Below are 21,497 nucleotides of genomic sequence, written 5' to 3'. Positions count from 1 at the left end.
AAACCTCATGAAGACCGATACCTGGCGAAAAGAGGTGACTGGGCCTCCTCACCACACAGCTCGCCATCACCACGGACGTCAGAGCTTGTTATCCTTAAGATTTCCTCAAGATGTCAGTCTGATTTAGTGACGCCCGTTACCGTGGTAACAGCAAGTGGGGCTTCATATGTACATTGTATTTCCTGTGAATAAGAGGCTGTCCCATGTTTGACCGGTTGAACGCTTTTAATTTGAAAGCAGCAGCAGTAAGCAATAAATGATGTTATTCATAATAAAGAGTAAAAATTCCTGTGAATTCCTCATGCAGGAAACAGCAACTCAGTGTCCACTTCCTCTTCTGGAGCTTTCAGTCACATCTTGTGACTTTTGTCAGCAAGTGGAACTGTACTTCATCAATACTACATTCATATTGAATGCATACTTCCTATGTTATAATGTGACCCAATCATTATTAGTTATATTATTTACAAATATATTTTAAAAACTTTTCAAATGTCCTGGTATATATATCTGGTATACATACTTCTACATTAGTTTGTTATAAACCATATTAATTGCTTGAACACTGCTTTTAAATGAGACAATTACAACTTTTTGAAAAAACAAACTTGGTTGACCTTATAACCTTTCCAGGTAACTAGGACTTTCGTTTCGAGATAAACCGTAAAGGAAGTAAACTGCCGGGATAAGGTGGCCCACATGTAAAAATGCTATCAATCAAACTAGAGTATAGGAATTTGTCTCAGCCTGTGTGTGTGTGTGTGTGTGTGTGTGTGTGTGTGTGTGTGTGTGTGTGTGTGTGTGTGTGTGTGTGTGTGTGTGTGTGTGTGTGTGTGTGTGTGTGTGTGTGTGTGTGTGTGTGTGTGTGTGTGTTTTGGAAACACTGATGCCCAGACAGTTAGACTTTATGAAACCACGACATATAACTTTGTTGTTACCTTCTACAAAGGAGATAAACAACAAAAATAAAGGGTTTCATTTATTAATTTGAATTCATCCATCAGCCAAAGGTGTCCGTTGACTCTTTGTAGCGGAGGCCATTTTTCCACTTGCCTTATCTCTAAGCTTGTGTCACTACATGTTCCACCCAGGTCTCAGGACTGGTTATTCCACTCAGAGATGCCATCATTTAGCAGGCGAGTGGCATGCGTGGTCCTGTGATCAGTGTTGGACACATAACTTAGTAATGTTTTAGTAACCAGAAGTGTAATGACATGACAGTGACTAATCCTGGGAAACACTGTTAATTCAACAATTCTGCGCTTGGCTTTTCGCCGTCTACACAGCAGTTTGGTGGGGCTGCTATCAGTTTGGTCTCTGTGCAGTGGACAGGACCGGTGCACGTCGTGTTGGGCTGGAGATGTGAGGAGGAATATTTCTAAATCTCCAGATGTGTTCTGTTTGGCTGAAAAGATAGAAATCTTTGACCGAGGGGGAAACCAACATTTGAATCCAATACTTTTACCGACTATCAGTGAAAGAGAGCAGAGTGGCAGCACAGTCTATGGAAATATTGGATTTTAAATGTTGGTTCTGCTTCGTGCACATGTTTTATCTGTTCTGACAGAAAGCTGTGAGATCTGTGAGATCTAAAAAAAACTTGAGTATGCAACCAGTTGCTGAATAAAAGGGACTTTTCCCCAAAAGGTGGCGTCGCAAATGGGTGTAAAGCTATCTGATGATAAATACCCGACTGGCTTAAACCATAATGATTGTATTCTATTAGATGATAAATACATAATATGTGTGTTTATGTGGAGGCTTCAGAGTTGTTTGGAGACAGCCGTGACAGAGTTTACCTCACTTCTGTTATTGTGTCAGAGGTCACTGGTTATCATACACTGTTACTTCAAACCGGTTCTTTAATCTGCAAAAGGGCGTGTCTTCCTGGATATTGTTGAGCTGGAAAGTTGTGAGGCTTCAAACCCGTAGTCCACAAACCAATGGGTGTCATTGTGATGACCACGCCCACTTCTCATGACCCTGGATTTAATGTCACATATGGCCTGTAAGTATCTGGTGATTGAATCAACTAGAGGTAAAAATGAATAACATTACCAAAACTATGTGCTGTGATAGTTGAGGAATTATTAGAAATACACTCACCGGCCACTTCATTAGGTACACCATAGAGACAAACTGTTATTCAATATCAAACTTTGGAGACTTTTGGACTATAATGTAAAATCTTTATGCTCAAATTAAGATTATTATTTTATTTGGTTGTGTAATGTATATACTTAAAGTATGACAAAATGTACAGTCTTCAATATTATGCTGTTTGTTCATGGTTTAAGACATTAAAAGCGGCTTTCACCATGTTTAACTCACATTCAAGGACTTATTGCCTCTGTAACTACAACTGTGCTACATTTTAATGTTTTCGTGAGGCTAAATTTATCAGTAGCATTTAGTCACATGTAAGTCTTTGGTAAATGGTAAAAAACACATTTGAATTGCCCTGCTGTGATGTTTACTGGTAGGCTATTAGGACATGCAATACCAAAACCAGCCACAAAAACCCCACCAATATCAGGATTTTAAAAAATCACTGCGACAAAATGAGGCAAAACACCCTCCTGATTTTTTTACATGATTTTAACAAGAATATGATCTTTCAAAAAAAGTAAGTTTGGACCTGATACTTGTCAGTTTTTTGGAATATGGCTCTGAATGTGTTTACTTCCATTTTTGAGCCTTAATATCTGTGAAACTAATAATCTAAGAGAGACCATATTTTGTAGAATGTTTAAGCTAACCCCAGAGATAGAGGCAGAAGTGATAGAAGTCTTTTATCTGCAAAAATGGGAGCTCAGTCACTCTTCAAATGTACTACTTTATTTCAACAAGCCACAAGTACCTACCATACTAGGTTATCATTGAGCTATATCCCTGATATTCCATGTCTGGAGGCGTTTAGTAACAGATATACACTGTAGAAAGTTTGAAGGCCACAGGTGAGATAGTTTTCCAGGTATTGCTGTTTAAAAATGGCTTTTCAGAGTATGATGCCAAAAACCGTCTAAACTACCCTTCATTCAATGATGTTTCATGAGAAAACTATTGACAGTAGAGACCTTATATTTTGGATTTTTCCTATTAACAAGTGTGTCTTTGTACTTTTTTCAGGACATTCTGAGATGGTCAGGTGGGAAGATTTTCAGAAATTTGATGAAATGACAAGGAATGACCCAGAAGATGGGTACACTGTGGTCATAAAGGGATGGACATGGTCAGCAACAATACTCAGGTAGGCTGTGGCGTTGACAAGATGCTCAATTGGTACTAATGGGCCCAAAGTGTGCCAAAATATCCCCCACACCATTACACCACCACCACCAGCCTGAACCGTTGATACAAGGCAGGATGGATCCATGCTTTCATGTTGTTCACGCCAAATTCTGACCCTACCATCCGAATGTTGCAGCAGAAATCCAGACTCATCAGACCAGGCAACGTTTTTCCAATCTTCTATTGTCCAATTTTGGTGAGCCTGTGTGAATTGTAGCCTCAGTTTCCTGTTCTTAGCTGACAGGAGTGGCACCCGGTGTGGTCTTCTGCTGCTGTAGCCCATCCGCCTCAAGGTTCGACGTGTTGTGCGTTCAGAGATGCTCTTCTGCATACCTTAGTTGTAACGAGTGGTTGTTTGAGTTACTGTTGCCTTTCTATCAGCTCGAACAAGTCTGGCCATTCTCCTCTGACCTCTGGCATCAACAAGGCATTTGCGCCCACAGAACTGCAGCTCACTGGATATTTTCTCTTTTTCAGACCATTCTCTGTAAACCCTAGAGCTGGTTGTGCGTGAAAATCCCAGTAGATCAGCAGTTTCTGAAATACTCAGACCAGCCCGTCTGGCACCAACAACCACGTCACGTTCAAAGTCACTTAAATCACCTTCTTCGCCATTCTGATGCTCAGTTTGAACTGCAGCAGATTGTCTTGACCATGTCTACATGCCTAAATGCATTGAGTTGCTGCCATGTGATTGGCTGATTAGACATTTGCGTTAACGAGCAGTTGGACAGGTGTACCTGATAAAGTGGCCGGTGAGTATATATGTTTTTTGTATTTTGATGCAGTTGCCAATTAAATTACAATGAAGAATGTAGAAATGATAGTAAAAGGATTAAGTAAGTTGTAATGCTCAGGGTCATCTGCAACAGTCAACACCTGTTCTCTGCTTTTGGAGCTCAGTATTCAGCTCACAGTTCCCGACGCCCCCGTCTCCTTACAGTATTTATCTTGTCTGTCATTTCCTCCCTTTTGCCTTTGCACCACATCACTCAATTATATTTACTCATGCACGCCTCGGCATACAGTATGAATATTCTTATTAGATGCTGTTGTTGAGATCCTTATTTCTTTATGGGAGCGTTGCATTTATATTCATGGCCATGGATGTCTAAAGGTGTGCAATGATAGAGGAGTCTTGTCCAACCACACGGAGCTACAGAGGGAATAATATTTTTTATGTTTGCATCAGCTGGAATGAGCGCGTACGTGTTGTACGGGATGACAGGTGAAGCAGTTTAGGGAGAACAAAACCTGTTGCAGCATTTTAAGGAACAAACTTTATGTTTTTTTATTATACCATGCTTGAATTCAATTAGGGGCCATTTGTTAGCTGAGGGGTGAGGTTACAATGCAGCTGAATAGAAGAGAGGAGAGGGAAGATAAAGGTGGGAGAAGATGAGACAAGAGGAAATCAATGGAAGGCTTGAAGACTTGTCTTATTTATGACAGCCAGTTAATAAATCAGGGAATACAAGTAATTCTCTGCTCAACTGACTCTGACATCGCATCTTGAATATTAACATTTTCACACGATTGCTAATATACCAACAGGATGAACAAAAAAAACAAAAGCATTAAAGTTTAATCGTGATCTCATGTCTTGTCATTCAACAATGTACAAAAGGCGAGTCATTACAACGCAACATTAAGTCCTCACACTAACAGCTTTATGGCGCAATCACCAATTTGAATGTGTAAAAACAAATAAAAAGGGTCATATGTTTTAGAGCAATGAATAGATGCCACCAACAGAGAGTACAAATGAGACAATAGCACAGCAGTTGTTCTCATTCTTCGCAGAAATGAGGGACGGATAGCCCACGGTGGTAGAAAAGAAAGCGCCAGTGTCAACGTACATCTGTTCTCTGCGGCGACATTCATCCATAAGTAACACAGTGTGGAACGGCAGAGAAAGGAAGCGTTTTGTTAAGGAAATGAGCAAGTGAACATTTTTACCATAAACCATAAATTTGAACAGCAATAGTTAAATGCTCTCTCTATAAAATGACTTTTTTCAAACGGCAACTGTAATGTTTCATGTGATGAAGCTGAATAACTAAACTATAATCTTCACGCTTTATCTTATTTCAATGTTTTCCCCCCTTTTTTCCACAACTCAGTCCACATTTAACGCATCACTACATTAAAAAAAAACAAAATATTATTATTTGTGTTCAATAAGTACTTTGTTAAGATTGGGAACATATTGTGGATTTTTTTTTGTCCGTTTCCATCACACATTAAGGGATCTTTTTTCCAAATTTCCAGCATTTCCATTCAGAATTTTGATGTAGAAAAACCCAGTGGATGGAAATGTATTTACTGTCAGATGGAGAGGAGAAACGAATAGTGGCATCCCTCATTAAAGTCCTTATCTCGCATACTTCATCTTTTAAAAAACAAATCCTTAACTTCCCCTATTCAGCCAAGCTCATTTTAGTAACCTTAAACAGTCCACGCCACAGATTTTCATGCATGCTTTCTTTTAAAACAGCTGCAGTAACCCAGAGCATGCTGGGAAGCGATGTCACGGAAGATACAGTGGAAACCTCTTACAGGGATCACGTCTGTGCAGAGACCTTAATGATCAGGAATGATCAATCCACTTGGCAAGGGCAGCTTCGACCGCAGTGCTTCCCCCATGCACATTCACTTTTCATTGAAAGAAAATTACTTCTTCCAGTCATGACACAACGTGCATGTTGCTCCAGCATCAGGTAGCCAGCCGGAGAGCAGACGAGTTACAGAGTATCAAGGGAGTAAAGTAAAACAAAACAAAACTGTAATTAATGTCTTTTAAAAGATTCTTCAGAATAAACACTGTAAGCCGACTACTTGATAAGAAATGACTCGGTTCCATGTTTGTTTGATCCATATAAATGGTCGATCGCTGTAACCTTAATCATTAGCTGTACTATTACCCCCATGACTAATAAACCAACCTAACATGTAAAATGGTATGATGCACCTTTCAGAAAAGTAATCCTATTCCTGGACTCATCCATTGAAGGCTGCATGGTGGACTACTTGTCCTGAACTGTAATGCTTTGACCGCAGTAATGCTTGTTTTTTGACAACACACAGCATCCTTGTGGACCTCCAGGGGCGCGGTGGAAGCAGTGTCGCTCTTCTCCAGCCACACCACCATCCATCGTGGGCCGACCGAGCCAAACCGGGCCTACGTACAGTAATGCTGAACATCTGCTTGCATTCCTCAGTTGTCTCTCGGTGCTTCATTCCAAGAAGCAGAGGGAGGAGGTGAAGCTGCCCAGAGCTGTCCTGCTACGACATCTGGAACAACATCAGGGCCATATCTGCTGCCTCGCTAAAATCCTGAGTGTTTCTTTAAACCTAATCCAGATTCTTCATCGCCATGATGGAGATGTTGGACTGCAGAAAAACTTCTCAAGGCCGTGGAAGAGGTTTGATTTGAACATAAAGCTCCGGTGTCACCCAGCCCGGAGGTGGAATGCAGGGAAAGAGAAAATAATATATTTTTTTGTATTGGTGGATTCTCTTCTGTATATATAGAATGTATGAACGTGTCATTTAAGGAAACATTAAGAAATAATCTGTCCATATTTCCAAGCTGAGAAACAGATAAACAGACAAGCAACAAGTCAAGGAGGGGAGACAGACAGACGGACAGACAGACAGACAGACAGACAGACAGACAGACAGACAGACAGACAGACAGACAGACAGACAGACAGAGGCATAAAAGCAGGAAAGACGAACACAAACTGTATTTATCTTAAAGGCCGCTATGAAGGACTAAAAACACAATGTTCCTCTTATGTTGGGAAAATTGAGGAGGAAAAAAAACTGCTCTTCACTTCCTGAAGAATAGATTGCCATTATAACTAGCAGCTGCCGCACAGCGACACCATGGTGACAGCTCTGAGATTGGAAATATGATTGGCTAATCCTGCAGGATGAAATGAAATACTGTGCCTTTCTGAAGACCAAGGTAAACTTCGTTGAGGACGGGGAGTTAATTGAAGTGTCACTCCACTCTCGTTTGAATGACGTCTGGGACAAATGAGGATCACTGTTCCCTTCTCCCTCACTCCCCTGCTCTGCATAAATCTCCACTTGGAGGTCACCGCCTCTGAAAGCAGTATCCGGTCAGTTAGTTCACACCAATATCTTAGTCACTCTCCGGTATAAAACGGTTGCTCGGCTTTATCTGCTGCCAGTGGGCTTGACTGACATGCATATTAGCTCCTTTCTCCCAAGGCTCTGAGAATACATCACATTTTTTTCCACAACTTTCATTTTCCGCCATTCAGATTGCGGCCACTTCCATGGTGTCTTTGTTGCATACTAATTGCGATACGCTCACCTCAGAGAATGAGACGGGCGTATGCAAAAGGAGCTAACTATTTTTCACTGTCTCTGTCGCAATAAAAAGTGTCACCCAAGACAGGTTGCCGGATAGCGTGCGATTCAGCGATCATCCGTGGAGAACCGTTGTAGATCAAAATGCATCGGAAATGTGATTGTTTGGGGACACAAAGCCTACACGGCAATATAAAAATGGGATTTCTGCATCTGCAAACTCACTTTTTGTTCCTCTCGGCCACCAGTGACATCCCACATCCCAACCGACGCTTCTCCCCTCTCCCGATTCTAATTCCACCTAAATCACATTTGCTTTTCTTTTCCTTTATTGAGTGACAACAAATAAATAAAAGATCAGCCTCTTGTTTTCTCCCCTGTAAGAAATCAGAATCCTCTGGTGGCTCTCCCAACCTTCACGCTCGATTGTCGCGCTGTAAGATCCGTTCTGTCCTACCGGAGAGAAAAGGTGATCACAAGTAATGAAATGCCAGAGTGACATGTAAAAACATTACTGAGGAGGAGAGAGGCTCGCCCAGGTACCAGATGTCTCTGTAGCACACAAATGCACAGTTTTACCACTTAAATAAAAAGGGGTAGAGGGATGGGAATTTAAAATAACAGACAAAAAATCCCATCTGAATGCACCAAACACATTTTGTGTTGTCAATAACACCTCTGCAGGTTGGGACGTTAGAGGTGGAGAGGCTGCATCTCGTGTCACTATTACATCTACAGGCCTTTTCATTACATGCATGGAGAAAAGAATTCTCAAGGACAACGGGCCTCGCACCGAAAAGGAAATGTAAAAAAGTAAAGCAATGAAGGGCTTCGGTAACCCTGCATTGTAGACGGTGTGCGTGTGATGAAATATGGGTTGAGCAGGCGTTATATTTAGGATGAAATGAGTAAGATGCGTCTGTTTGTGTGTGTGGTTCAGGATGGTATGAGTAACATGATGATGCGCGTTGGAGCCAGAGGATGCATGAGTCGCACTGGAGGACAGAGGAAATGGCAGCTACTGTGGCACGAACACAGACAACAGTCTTACCGAGGTTTCTTTTACACTCAAAGTAACCTCGATAAGTGAAACCCTAGCCCCTAAAAACGCCATCTACTTTGTTTTTTATAGCACGCCTGCCATAAATGCTTTAGATTTTTTTCTTTATTTTATTTCTTTATTTGATGAAGGTTTCAACCTTCCACCAAATTGTTTCCAGTCAAGAACACAAGACACAGAACAACAGCATCCAAGATGGCCATAAAACCAAAACAGAAATCTACTCATTCAACATGCAGTAATACCTTTTAATAACTGAAATAAGTACTTTAGCGTATATTGACAGCAGGTCTCTCAATGCCTCAAATAAGGCAAAAATGGTGTCCTTGACTCAACAGGTTTGAAACACTGATTCACAACAATTGACCCTTTGCTAAGTCCCACCCCTCAGACACAGACTGACCAATCAGCGTAGCAGCTAGGTCTGACAAGTGCAGTGCTTAATTAAATTGTCTTCCACCTTGATTGTCAGGTAATACGGTGGTTCACTTTGATGCTGTGATCAGTGGGCTTTAGCTTTTATCCAGGTAGCATCCTCCGGTTCTGAAAAGTGAAGCCAATGCTGAAGTGCCTTAAACTTGAATACTTCCTGGCCATCAGGGGGTGACTCCTCTGGTTGTAAAAAGAAGTCTGACTGTATAGAAGTCAATGAGAAAATGACCACATATTGCAGGGAACATTTAAAAAATTTGTAGTTTATGGTCTCAATCTTTTCAAATCTTCTTCAATACAGCATGATGTTCATTTATTATTTATGGTCCATTTAGAGTGTTTTGGTTGCCTAAAAATGTCCTATACAGCGTTCAGTTGTGCCCTTTAACGTAATATTTAAAATAATGTGGTGATGGCCAAAAAAGCTTTGAAACCATAAACCCATGGGTGACGTTACGGTGACTCCGTCCACTTCTTGTGTTTGTCTTTTTAAGCTGTTTTTGTTGCTGAATCAGTTTGACATCCTGGATATATTCTTCATAGATATCGTAAACCCTTCTGTCTTCTTCTCTGTGAAATAATCGCTGCATGGTCTCTGACAGCTTGACGGAGTAGCAGCGGGGGATGCACGTAGCGAACAGTCAGTTACAAAGAGACTTAAATTGAAATTAAACGACTACACTGAGACACAAGTCTGCAAACAAGAGAACTAAAAAGAGTAGCAAAATTACCACAAAGTGAAGGTCTCGTTGTCTCAGAATCTACCCATAAGAATATTTGCAAATAGCATAGTTTATGTAGCCTCTTGATCCAAAGAAACAGTTGTGTAAATGAGAGCCACCGTCCATATTCTATATTACATTTGTGTCCCAGGTAAAGTTACAGTTAAGTGTTGCAAATTATTTATGAGTGAATGTGCAAAGACACTGGCTTGTTGCTGTGACACAGATGTCTGGCAGGTGCAAGAGGGGCCAAGTTGTCAGAGCAGCAGCAGCGTCTGTAAATATGAATATTAATGTACAGCAGAGAATCTGCATCATTATGCTAAAACCACTCTGTCCTTTTGGCTGAGGTCGATTTCCAACCGCTGCGCACCGATCTGCACTTCACTGTTGATTTACCGTATACATTTATTTTCTTTTTTAATTAGCTGAAGAAGAGGAAGGTAAAAAAAAAAGAGCAGACATGAGAAAACTAGATATTGGATTACACTACAGTGTTTTAAAAAGATATTATCATTTTTTCTACGTTCTGGCCTGTTGCACAAAGTTCCCATCCCCGGCTGGCTTTATTTGACTGTGTGTGTGTGTGTGTGTGTGTGTGTGTGTGTGTGTGTGTGTGTGTGTGTGTGTGTGTGTGTGTGTGTGTTGTAAAAGAGAAAGCAAGGGTGAGGGGTCTGACAAAGGAATGTCTGAGTGAAATGAATGGCTAAAGCTGCCCATCAATAAGCAGCTTGGGCCGGTGCCACGAGAGCCGCATGCTTCCCTGCAGATGCAGCTCCACTTAAAAAAAAAAAAAAAAAAAAAGGGAAGAAGATGGAGAAAAAAAAAGATACTCAAATTGCCAGCGTGAGCATGTGAATGTGTGTATGCATGCCACATGCAACTTGGTGCTCCTTCCAACAAGGATTAAACTCTCAGACACAGACTCATCTAATCACTGCTGGCCCAAATGGAGAGAGAAAATCCAATCCGCTCCCGACAACGTGTGAACACGGACACACTCGGAAGTAAATGTGCATGGCAACCCGGCTGGATGAGGAGCTTCCTCTCTCTGTGTCATTTAAAAAGGATTGGTTCATGCAAATTGATAAAGAGAATCTTTTCTCATTACCTCTCTAGACAGTGGTGGAAGAAGCTTTTATGCAATTTACTTGGAACAAAGAGAAAATACTCCATTACATGTAAAAGTCTCACAGTCAAAATCCTACCTAAGTTAAAGTAAGCCTTTAAGTCCAAACCACCAATACATTCCCAGACATTTGCAGCCTGTACACACAACTGGTCATCAATCAAATAAACAATGGCCTTCCTCAGAGGACAAACTTAGAGAACTAAACACAAATAACCAACAATAAACTCTCCACCAGGTACAACAGGCTTTATTAGGCCACATGCATTTAATGACCTGCCACTTGCCAAGGCATATAACCCAGAGAAGTAAAGACAAACAGCAGCTGCAGCCCACAAACACACTTCACAGCAAAAAGAGCCGGCACACTTTCTGCACACAGGGATTGTTGTCAAAAACAGCAGAAACGCACCTCAAAGGTCGGAGTGACGTCATCACAGCAGGATCCACCATGAGCATGTTAGCTTGTAGCTAGACCAAGCAGGTTCCTGGTGGGTGTGTTTGATTAGAGTCACTGAGTGTGTTGACCGGGTGGTGCTTACGAGAAGTGATTGGGAGCCAATGGTTTAATCTTCAACAATGAATTGTATTATTGTTTTTTTAAAGGTAAAATACTACTATGTAAAGTAAGTAACGACAGATATTAGATAGATAAGCTGGTGTAAAACGTACAATGTTTCTCTCTGAAATATTCAAGTGTACCTCAATCTGGTACGCAAGTAAAATAACTGATTAAAAAGTACTAAATTGAAACATAAAGTATGAAGCCATGCAGATTGAGATAACTTTTTGGCCTCCACTTCAACATAGTGGAGCTTAAATGAAATAACATTTAAATAGACATATCACTGAAAGCTCTGAAAAGCTGGTTAATGGATCTCTAATCTAAGATAACTGTATTTAATCACAACATAACATTTAGATTTTCCCAGAAACTCTATCAAGTTCTCCATGGGAACTGTCAAAAGTTATGTTAACAGACAGGAGATAAAGAAAAATACAGATAAAGAACAAAGTAAATATGATATGGAGAGTAAGACAAAGGGCTCTGGATGTTGCGTATGCATAGAATACATTCACGTGGTCCAAAAGAAAGCCACATGTTTATTGTTAGATGCTTTGGAGATCCTGCTCATCTATCATTCATGCCGACGGAGCGCTGTGAATCGAAGTGAAATTAAGAGGAATAGTGCGGGAGGAGAGGCAGCCGGAGCAGATCGGGCTTGGTTTTGATTGAATCCTGCACAGACAGTGGCCAGATACACCTGGGTTCCTCTGTTCATCTGAATCCGGATATTACCCCTGAATATAAAACATCACAAGTCTGACAAGCTGCCTCCAGTATTTCTGAGATAAGGTGGAGCTCCTTCAGATTTCTTTTACAAAGGTGCCGGCTTTTTGAGCCGCCGTGCCCTCCCACATGATTATATGCATATAGGAGTATATGAAGAGCAGAGCAGACGGAAACGCCGCCAAATACCCGGGGGATTCGGGTTATGAACATCATCACGGGGGGCTGAAACCTGACTGTTAATGCATGTAACGTGGTTTTACACGCGTAGGACGGATGTGTCCATCAACAGACCACTAAGGCGTCTCCACCTACACTGCGAAGGTTTTTGCTTATTTAAAGCAGATATAATTGCCTTTACACTCAAAATCCTCTCAGACTGTTGATGTACACCAATTAGTCTACAAACTAACTGGATCATTGAGACGTCGTCTTCGCTCCTGCGTCGACATTATGCTCATCCGAATCTCATTCCAGGCGATGAAAAGCTAATTACTGTTTGCTTCAAATACTTATGAGATTTCTTTTCTACGTTTTCTATATAGCGGTGGAATAAAAATGCATATGATGGGCTTTCGGGAATTTAAAGTGTTTTTTGCTGCACGCGTTTTAGTAAAACAGATCATCAAGGAGAACTAAAGCGAAGGCAATTTCCACAAAAGCCTTTAAAATCAATACTGCAACCCATACAGTATATATTACACTTTATCTTCATAACAATTTGTAGCAGTTGGTAATTGTTCACTGCGGTAATTGTTTGTTGTTTATTTGGATACATGTTAGATGTTACCAAGGCAACAGCTCTTTTCTGGGGGCCACATTAAAATATTCATGTATGCACACATTTTCACCATGCATATAAATACAATTACATTATTGACTTCACCCAGCCCAATTAAAACAGTATTAAACGTTACAAAATCCAAATAACCTCAAATAACCAATTATGTTGCTTTTTTAATTTTTCTTTACTTATAGTTTGAGTTATAAAGGAAGAAGAACTATTCCTCTGTGAAATGGCTCTTTACATAACGTTTTTTTTTAATTGTATGGCCTCCTGGTTTAGGAATCGTAACTTACTTAATCATTACTTCCTTGTTCCTTGTTACTTGTTCCTTGTTACTTGTTACTTGTTACTTGTTCCTTGTTCATGTCTGTTCTGAGAAACTGAGTGCAGGCAGTAGTGTTTTTGACACCCATATGTTCCTGAATAAAGTTAGAAGACTGCATGTTAATCTGTCCTCCACTTATATTTGGGTTTATTCTTGAGTTGAATTACACCAGATTTTTTTTTTTTTTTTACAACCAGTGAAGGAAGTGACCATATTTGGACTGTGGAGGAGCGATGGGTGGAGCTGATTAACACCAGTGGCAGAGCGACACCCAAAGCAACAACCTTACTGGATCTGGATCCATCTGTCTTCTGAGTTGTTAACAAAGTTTGCTTAATAATTCAAGGTCAACTTCACAGCTGAAACTGTGACTGAGACTCATGTTTACAATGTTTGAGATGATAAATCAAGTGAGAAGTAGTCTTCTTGCAACCAGAGGCGTCGCCGCCTCATGTATGCCTCATTAATCCATACACCTCCTGACTGTTTCTTTTTTGCAACACCAAAATATGCAGTTGTAGATATTTTCAGATAAAAAATAAATAAAAAAGTCCTGATCTTTGCTGCGACATTCAGCCCGGCCAGTCGTCAGATCAATAACTTCATAATGATTCCCTGTGAGGATTTTGATAGAACTGTGTAGGATTAGACTGTTGCAGACCTCTGCTTAAGCTCCATCTCACTGATTCAGAAAGAAAAAAATCCAGATTCAAGCGCTGCAACATTACAGCCACCGTTTTCTCAGATAAAATCTCAACCTATACCTGCTTGAAATCCTGCTGTCGTTTCCACCCAGTTACATCACCAGCTCCACGTGCACAACCTGAAGGACTGAGAGGCTGCTGCCATTTGGTCATGCAACATTAATGAGTGTAAATTTCTTCTTTTTTCTATAAATTGAGCTGGGTGTTTGTTTCTGTGTGTGTACTGTACGTGTGTGCATGTGTGTGTGTGTGTGTGTGTGAGCTCTGAGGGAGGATGTGGATTATAGCTCTGCTACCTAATGAGCAGAAACCTTAATCCACACCTACCAGCTCCTAATGCCTAACCTGACTCCCCTCACACTTACAAAGTATCAGTGTGTCAGTGGCAGCGTGACACCGGTTCATGAAGGCTGTCACTTTATAATAAGGTGACACTAAAATTCATTTGATTTTTGCAAGAAATGGTGTTTGTTTTTATTTGTGTACTAACTTGGTTAACATGGTTTAAACCAAAAAGAAGACCTTAACATTGTATTTATTTTTCTGCAGTGATAGCGCCCCCTATATTAGTGTTCTCCATGGTGGTCATTTGCTGTTACGGTCGACCTAATATCACATAAACTGCTGAAACGGCATTTCAAGAGTATCTAGCTTCCATATGGTGACGTATTTCCGATCACACAGGATCAGCAAGTGGGACATAAAATATAAAGTAAGATTTATTTTGGCTTATTTTGTTAAATAGGTTTACAATATGACATTGGATGTGATTTAAAGGGTATTTTTACTTTTACTGAAGGGCCAACGTTGTTAGCTGTTGTTTATGATAAAAGCACTCCAACTATAGCCTGAACAATACAGCATTTTTGAAGCTAACATGTTTGCTTTTGGAAAAAAAATATGTTTTTCTAAATTGAGACCTGAAGATACTGAGCAGAACATTTGATATTTTTACAAACATCAACTTCAGTGAAACTATTTAGACCTACTTTGTTTTTTATACACACATATACACACTCCATCCACCTATTATTATTGCGATTCAAATCCTATAGTGCAACATACAGCGTGTGGTGGTCACATGACTTGTTGCTTTGAGTGGAGCCATGACAGCGAATGCTCGCTAGACGCTCCTTTGTTTTGCATAATGTGTAACTGACTTAATTCACAACCAACAGAAACACTATGTGGGCTTTTAATCAACAAACGTAAGCTAGATGTGATGAGCTCCAGTCAGTAGCCTATTATTCATTTGTAGAAATATGTCTGGAAAAAGTGTCATCCTTTTATTAAAATTGGGGAAACAACCACAATAGCAGCAGCTTTCACTTTAGTTTAGATTTCCTCACACAAAAACAGAAGAGACGTTAAGGTGTGACAAGTGTGCAGAGATCACACAGGTACAAGCCTGCATGGTACCAGAGCCACAAACTGACATCCACACCTTTGCTCACAGACTTCACACACACACACACACACACACACACACACACACACGGGTACAGGGGAGCTACACGATCTGTCAGCCCATGTGAGAACCCTATACAAGTTATCTTATCGTTCTGCCAAAAGGACATCCTCTTTGAAAAGCCCCGCTCACAGACACACCGTTTTATTTGTCCTTATAATTTGGGCTTACTGCGGCTGACAAGTGTGATGTCCTTTTATACGCCAGCTGAGGGAGGAAGAAAGTGCTGACATGGACACTTGTCCCATGAATTCCGTGCCAGCGGCAAGAATCTGCTGACGGCGGCGACTGTCTCCGGAAGAAATCTCAACAAAAAAGTGAAATTAAATGCCGACAACTTCTTCTGTGCTTCCTGGAGTTGCGCCCCGGCTATAATATTTCATAACCGCTGCTTGCATATATTTTATATTGACAACCACGGCGTTACTAGAACTGGGTTCATGGAATCCAGGGTGGAAAAAGACAACACGACAAAGAGCCTTATATTTGTGATGAGCCCTTTAATTATCCTGAAGTAATGGAGAGCATATTACATTATTCAAATATCCATTCAGGCTGTTTTTGAGAGAAAAATGGACCTGTCACATGTTCTGGATGCCTAAATTAGTACTAGATTATTGTTATACACTGTGGTGTTTACAAATAATTTAAAAACATCTTCTTCACTTATCATGGAAATTTGCCAAATAGTGGTCTATTGAAAACAAATTATATTCTCAGCAAGGAATCCTGCCTCCCAACTGTTGACTGATCTTATACAAACATATGCTTAAGTAATATCATCCCTTCTTTTGTCTCACGAAAAAAAAAGCTACAGCCATAAGATGGGAATCTTATTCTGCTTTACCCCAGAATTGGGTGAAACAACAAAGTCAAAGAAATATGGGTCACTAATACAAAAAGAAATATGGGTCACTATGTTCGCTATGTTGCCTGGAGTCTTGAATTTCATTCCTGAGGTTTGACCTTAAGGAAGAATTCATCCCAAAATGAATTTCACAAATATTGCCGCTATTATCTGGAGATTTCCAAACACGATTGGCAGTTTTCTGGCCAACAATGGAAAGACAAAAAGGATATGACAAAAGAATATTTTTTAAAAAGATTAGGATTTATGAAACCTAGTGGCCGGTTTCCAAAATCCCCTTTGAAGGATGTGGTTTCTCTCTCCAGATGCTGCATGCTTTTCATTTATTTTACGTGATTGCATGAAAGACTTGGTGGAGGGAAGAAGTGTGACCTTGGAGAGAGAGTGTTGTAGTGATGTGGGTGCTTCAGGAATATATTGTTTATGTATTCCATCCTAATGTGAATGTGAACGAATGTTATGAATTCACTGTATTTATTCAGTAAATGTACAATGTTGCTGCCGCAGTGCTTCCCCTCTCGTCTCAGATCTCACCAGGACTAAGCCCACAGAGGCGTGTTGGGTGCCTGGTAAGGAATAGTAAACCTGTCATCCTGATCAATATGATGAATATATCAATCTACAGTCGATCTGGGACAAATAGATCTGCTCTGGACTGGCTCCCATGAGATGGCTGCTCATGCCTTTACAGATCCTCCATCAAATATCGGCAACTGGCTCTATTTCTGACCACTGCACTTGAAATTTGAGGACTGAATATTAGTTATATTATCTTGTTCCTGGATGTTGGTCCAACACATTCCCAAAACAATGCGTCTAATAATCGGCACACTAAGACTGCTGTCTGTTGGTCGGTCCACAACTTGGGTCCAGGCTAAAACATCAATATCAAATACATTTCCATGAAATTTAGTACAGACATCCATGCTTCAAACACAATGTATCCTAATGAGTTTGGGGGTTCCCCATTTTCCTCTAGCAGATTGGAATTGGAGGTTTGGAGTGAAATATCTGGACTATAATCCTAAATACTAAATATATATAAATATATGATATTTACTAAATACTATATATAATATATTTTACTGCCAGTACTAATTTGTTGCGTTCTCATCTGACTTCAGCAATGTGTTGTTGTTTCTGTGCTCTCCTCTCTGAACAGCACCACAAATCCAGCCCCTGGTTCAGTTTCTCCACTCGCTCATTTACATCGCACTCAGGCCCCTCTGTTCCAGTATAACCAGTCCACTCACTCTCTATCCCAGTGGAACCAATCAAACAGTAGAAGGTCCTCACCCACCTGGCTGAAGGTAGACGTTGCTCTGTGAACAGTCACCGGTGGAGGATACGTGAACGTGTTAGCGTTTGTGTTAGCTACGCCCAGTATGCCCCTACTGGTCACGAACATCATCAGTGTATTAAATCAGTTACTGATTAAGATGTAACCTTTTTTTTAAGCTGAGGTTCAATAATGCTGACTACAGCCACCACACGCAATCCTTAATTTAAGTGATCTGGGACTTTTTTTGGATTATTTGATAGCATTTGATAGCTTTGTTACAATAGCATCACTACAACCACAATGTGTTGCCCCTGCCCGCTTTTAAGACTAGCACACAATACAACCCTACGTATGTGGAGTGCTCCTGCTGCTGACTCTGTAGAGGTGGTACGAGAGAGAGACACCACAAAGGATTGAGAATTGCATAGGTTGTACCCCGTGGGACTTCCAGGTGCGGTAAGATTAACGAGTAGTGGCCGCACAACCCGGTCAGCGCGGTTATGGACAAGGAAGAAAATGCAGCAGTGGAAATATATGTAGTGGTCCCAAGTGGCAGCAACATCAGGAAGAAGGAATATGAGAAGCTGAGAGGCTGAGACGGGACCTGGAGGGGATGTGGAAGGACCCAAGTGGTCCCAGTGATGGGATGACTCAATGTTGGGATATAACACAGATCCAGAAACTACTAATAGACAATTTAAATATTGTATTTCTTTTAACATTTGGATGCTCTGCTTCACTAGATGTCCATTTAGAGAACAACAGGAGGCAGGTCAGCATATTCAACTACGTATGTTCCCAAAGTCGAGTACATCCACTGGAAACCTGGGCTTTAGCTGCCAAAAGCATTTTAGTCCAAATTGTAACTTTGCTTTTGGGAAAGTCAGGCCTTGATATTCAAGAGTGAATCTCTGATCGTGTGGATAGCGACAGCGAGCGAGAGCGATGAGAGGAGAACTTGTCAGGAGAGGCAAAGTGAAAAAAGGTGAATTTAAAATGTTTGTCGGTGATTCAGGTGGGATTGTTAGCTATGCATGTTGGTGTCTTGTTTGTCTCTCTCCGGCACTCTAAACTCTCCCCGTATTAGTCAAGATGGTTTAAGAAGGAGGGGGGGCTGACAGCAAAATGGATTAAACGGCGTTTGCTGACGGAATACATATCAAATCTGTGGGCATGCAATTGTGGGCTGCGGCATTTGCAAGGCTTATGACTTCTGCTGAGGCTGTGGATCCATCATGACTTGCCTGCTCTCCTCTGCTCCTGTTCAGATGTGTGTGTGTGTGTGTGTGTGTTGGGGAGGTGGAGGAAAGCGAGAGGGGAAAAGGAAAGAGCTCTTGATCACCTGCTTTGTCTGAAGTGAGTCACCTTGCAAATATATGAATAGCAAATGCAGGAAAAGTAATCTGGAGGCACACTGGTACATCCTCCTATTTGCATACCTGCCAGCCCCTGTAGTTAGCGCTTGCATTTCAGGACCTGGCACCTCAAATACGCAACGGTATGCATATATTTTCTTCCTTTTTTTCTTCCTATAAATGTTCTATTTTTTCCCTGTCTCGCCTTCCTTTGTTTCCCTCTCAATCCTGTCCATCTCCTTCCCTCCTCTGTTTGCTTTTACCCACCCCTCCACTGCTCCGCCTCACTCATCCCTTTTCCCGCTGTCTCCCTCAGACATCAGGGTGTATTTCCCCCCCGGCAGGATGCATGACAGGGGAGCAGGTGGAACAGAGAGCAAATGACAAATCTCTCCCTCCCGCTCCATCTCACCCACTGTCCTGCCAGAGGCCCTCCTCAGCCTTCCTTCCTTCCTCCTTCCAGCATCTTCCCCCGTCCTATCTGACCACATTGATATTCAAATCTGCCCAGGCTGCAGCCCACCTTCTCTTCGCTGTGAAGGTCTCGCCAAACAACCACAGGAGGAAGAAGGTGGACTAATGTACCCTACCCTACCCTGATTCTTAATCCAGAGCTAGACATTTTAAAACTGCATATGCTGTCGGCGGTGCTCTGCAGCACTCTCATCCGGCTCACTGTGGCCTGCGATATGTGATGAAAGAAGACGAAGGTGGTTAATAAAACACTGCGACTGTGTAAGCAAGAAAACGGTCCACCCTAGAGGCAAATTAACTTGTGTTTCCTTTCCCAAACTCGTGTGTATGTCGTGTGTCGGTGTGTCCGTCCACATGCAGAGAGGCTAGCAGGAGAAAATGAGAGAAGACAGTTTGTTTGTTTGTTGCTGTTGTTATTGACATGGTCCCACATGACATGCAAGTGGAGTCCACGTCCTCACATCTGGCCATGAGCTATCATTATCTTTGCCTTCTCCTCTCTGATGAATCTGCCCCAGCCTCCTTGCTGAGGAGCTGGGCTTTATTTAATGGGCTCTTTCAGCCGTGGTTTGCTTGGCGGAAGCCTCTTACAAACCCATTTAAAGAAGGGTCTATGGATTTCATGGCTCCCCGGGCGCTCTCTCCTTCTTTCAATAAGGTGAAGTCCAAGGCTTTATCCATCCGTCAATGGGCCAGGGGAACAGTGGATGCAGCAGTTTTTAATCCTAGAGATGCCACTGTCCACGGTATGCTTGGCTGTTCCCTGATAGGAGGGCTTCCTTGCACAGCTCTCACCTGGGGACTTTTTAGTTCCTGTGGCAGAGCAGATTTATTGTTACACAGATGAGGATAAAGACTGGACACCTTGGACACCGACCGCAGACAGGAACGTAGATAAAAGCACGGAGGGGGAGACAGAGAGTTCAGTTAAAACTCGGAGATTCAAATACAGTAGCTGACATCAACAACACCTTTTATTCATAAGATGCTGCTCAAAGTGCTTTACATTAAACTGCAGTCAGAGTCTACAGTCGTTTTATTTGTGAGGCTGAACAAAGGTGCTGTGAGCTAAATGCTAACATGCTCACCATGACAACACTTACATGTTGGTGCCAAGCAGGCGTAATGTTTCCCACGTTCACCATCTTAGTTTTTGTGTGCTAGTGTGCTAGCGGGCTGAGGAATGAGAACGTCAGCCATTTTTTAAATTTTGAACTGATGGCGCCGCAAGATTATAGATCACCGAAGATATTACAAGTCATCCTGAGGGGAACATGAACATCTCTACCAAACTTTATGGCAATCCATCAAATAGTTGTTGAGATATTTGGGTCTGTCAGAGTACTGAGGACATTACAACTGAATGAATGGTTGCACACAAACTAAACAAAGAGATGATTTGCTGAATCCTGCAACAGTAGAGAAGAAATGTCAATAATACACAATATCAAATCATAAATTGCAATTTTGTGAAAACTTGAATCTTGTTTTTTTGATCATTATCCTATTACAACAATGAACAATGAATAGAAGCTTTTCTACAAATAAAAAGAGACTGATTTGTTCCTGCCCATTCATTTGAACATCTTTCTCTGCCGCTGGCATACAAATGAAAGACTCCGTAGATGGCGAGTGATCGATGTATGATTTAGTTCATTTGAAGCAAATAAAATGTGGTCAATTTTTGCCCTTTGCTAAATCAGGGGCGTGAAACTTCCTCACCACTCTCAGGAATAAAAGTATTTTCTATTCCCGGTCTCTTGACTGCACCCCAGAGAATTGCAGGGTAGTGGTTAATGGCATTATCAGGGGCAATCACTTCACTGAGGTCAGGGAATGAGGACTTGAAAGCAATAAAATTCCCCATGATGAGAAATTATCCGCCTGCACACACACAGAAACACACACATGCTCACGCAGCGGTATTTCTATTGTGCCAAAACGTTTGCCGAGGAACTTTATTAG

At 41.4% G+C, this 21,497-nt stretch overlaps 1 protein-coding gene across 1 annotated transcript in view; it reads left to right on the top strand.

Moving 5' to 3' along the window:
* The window catches only part of rad23b (RAD23 homolog B, nucleotide excision repair protein), a 122,626-nt gene that overhangs the window by 38,516 nt on the left and 62,613 nt on the right, over positions 1 to 21,497 (top strand). The gene's annotated exons all lie outside the window — the stretch shown is intronic.

The sequence above is a fragment of the Eutrigla gurnardus genome (genome assembly GCF_963514095.1).
Source record: "Eutrigla gurnardus genome assembly, chromosome: 19".
NCBI lineage: Eukaryota > Metazoa > Chordata > Actinopteri > Perciformes > Triglidae > Eutrigla > Eutrigla gurnardus.
This window is presented reverse-complemented; position numbering and strand designations above follow the sequence as displayed.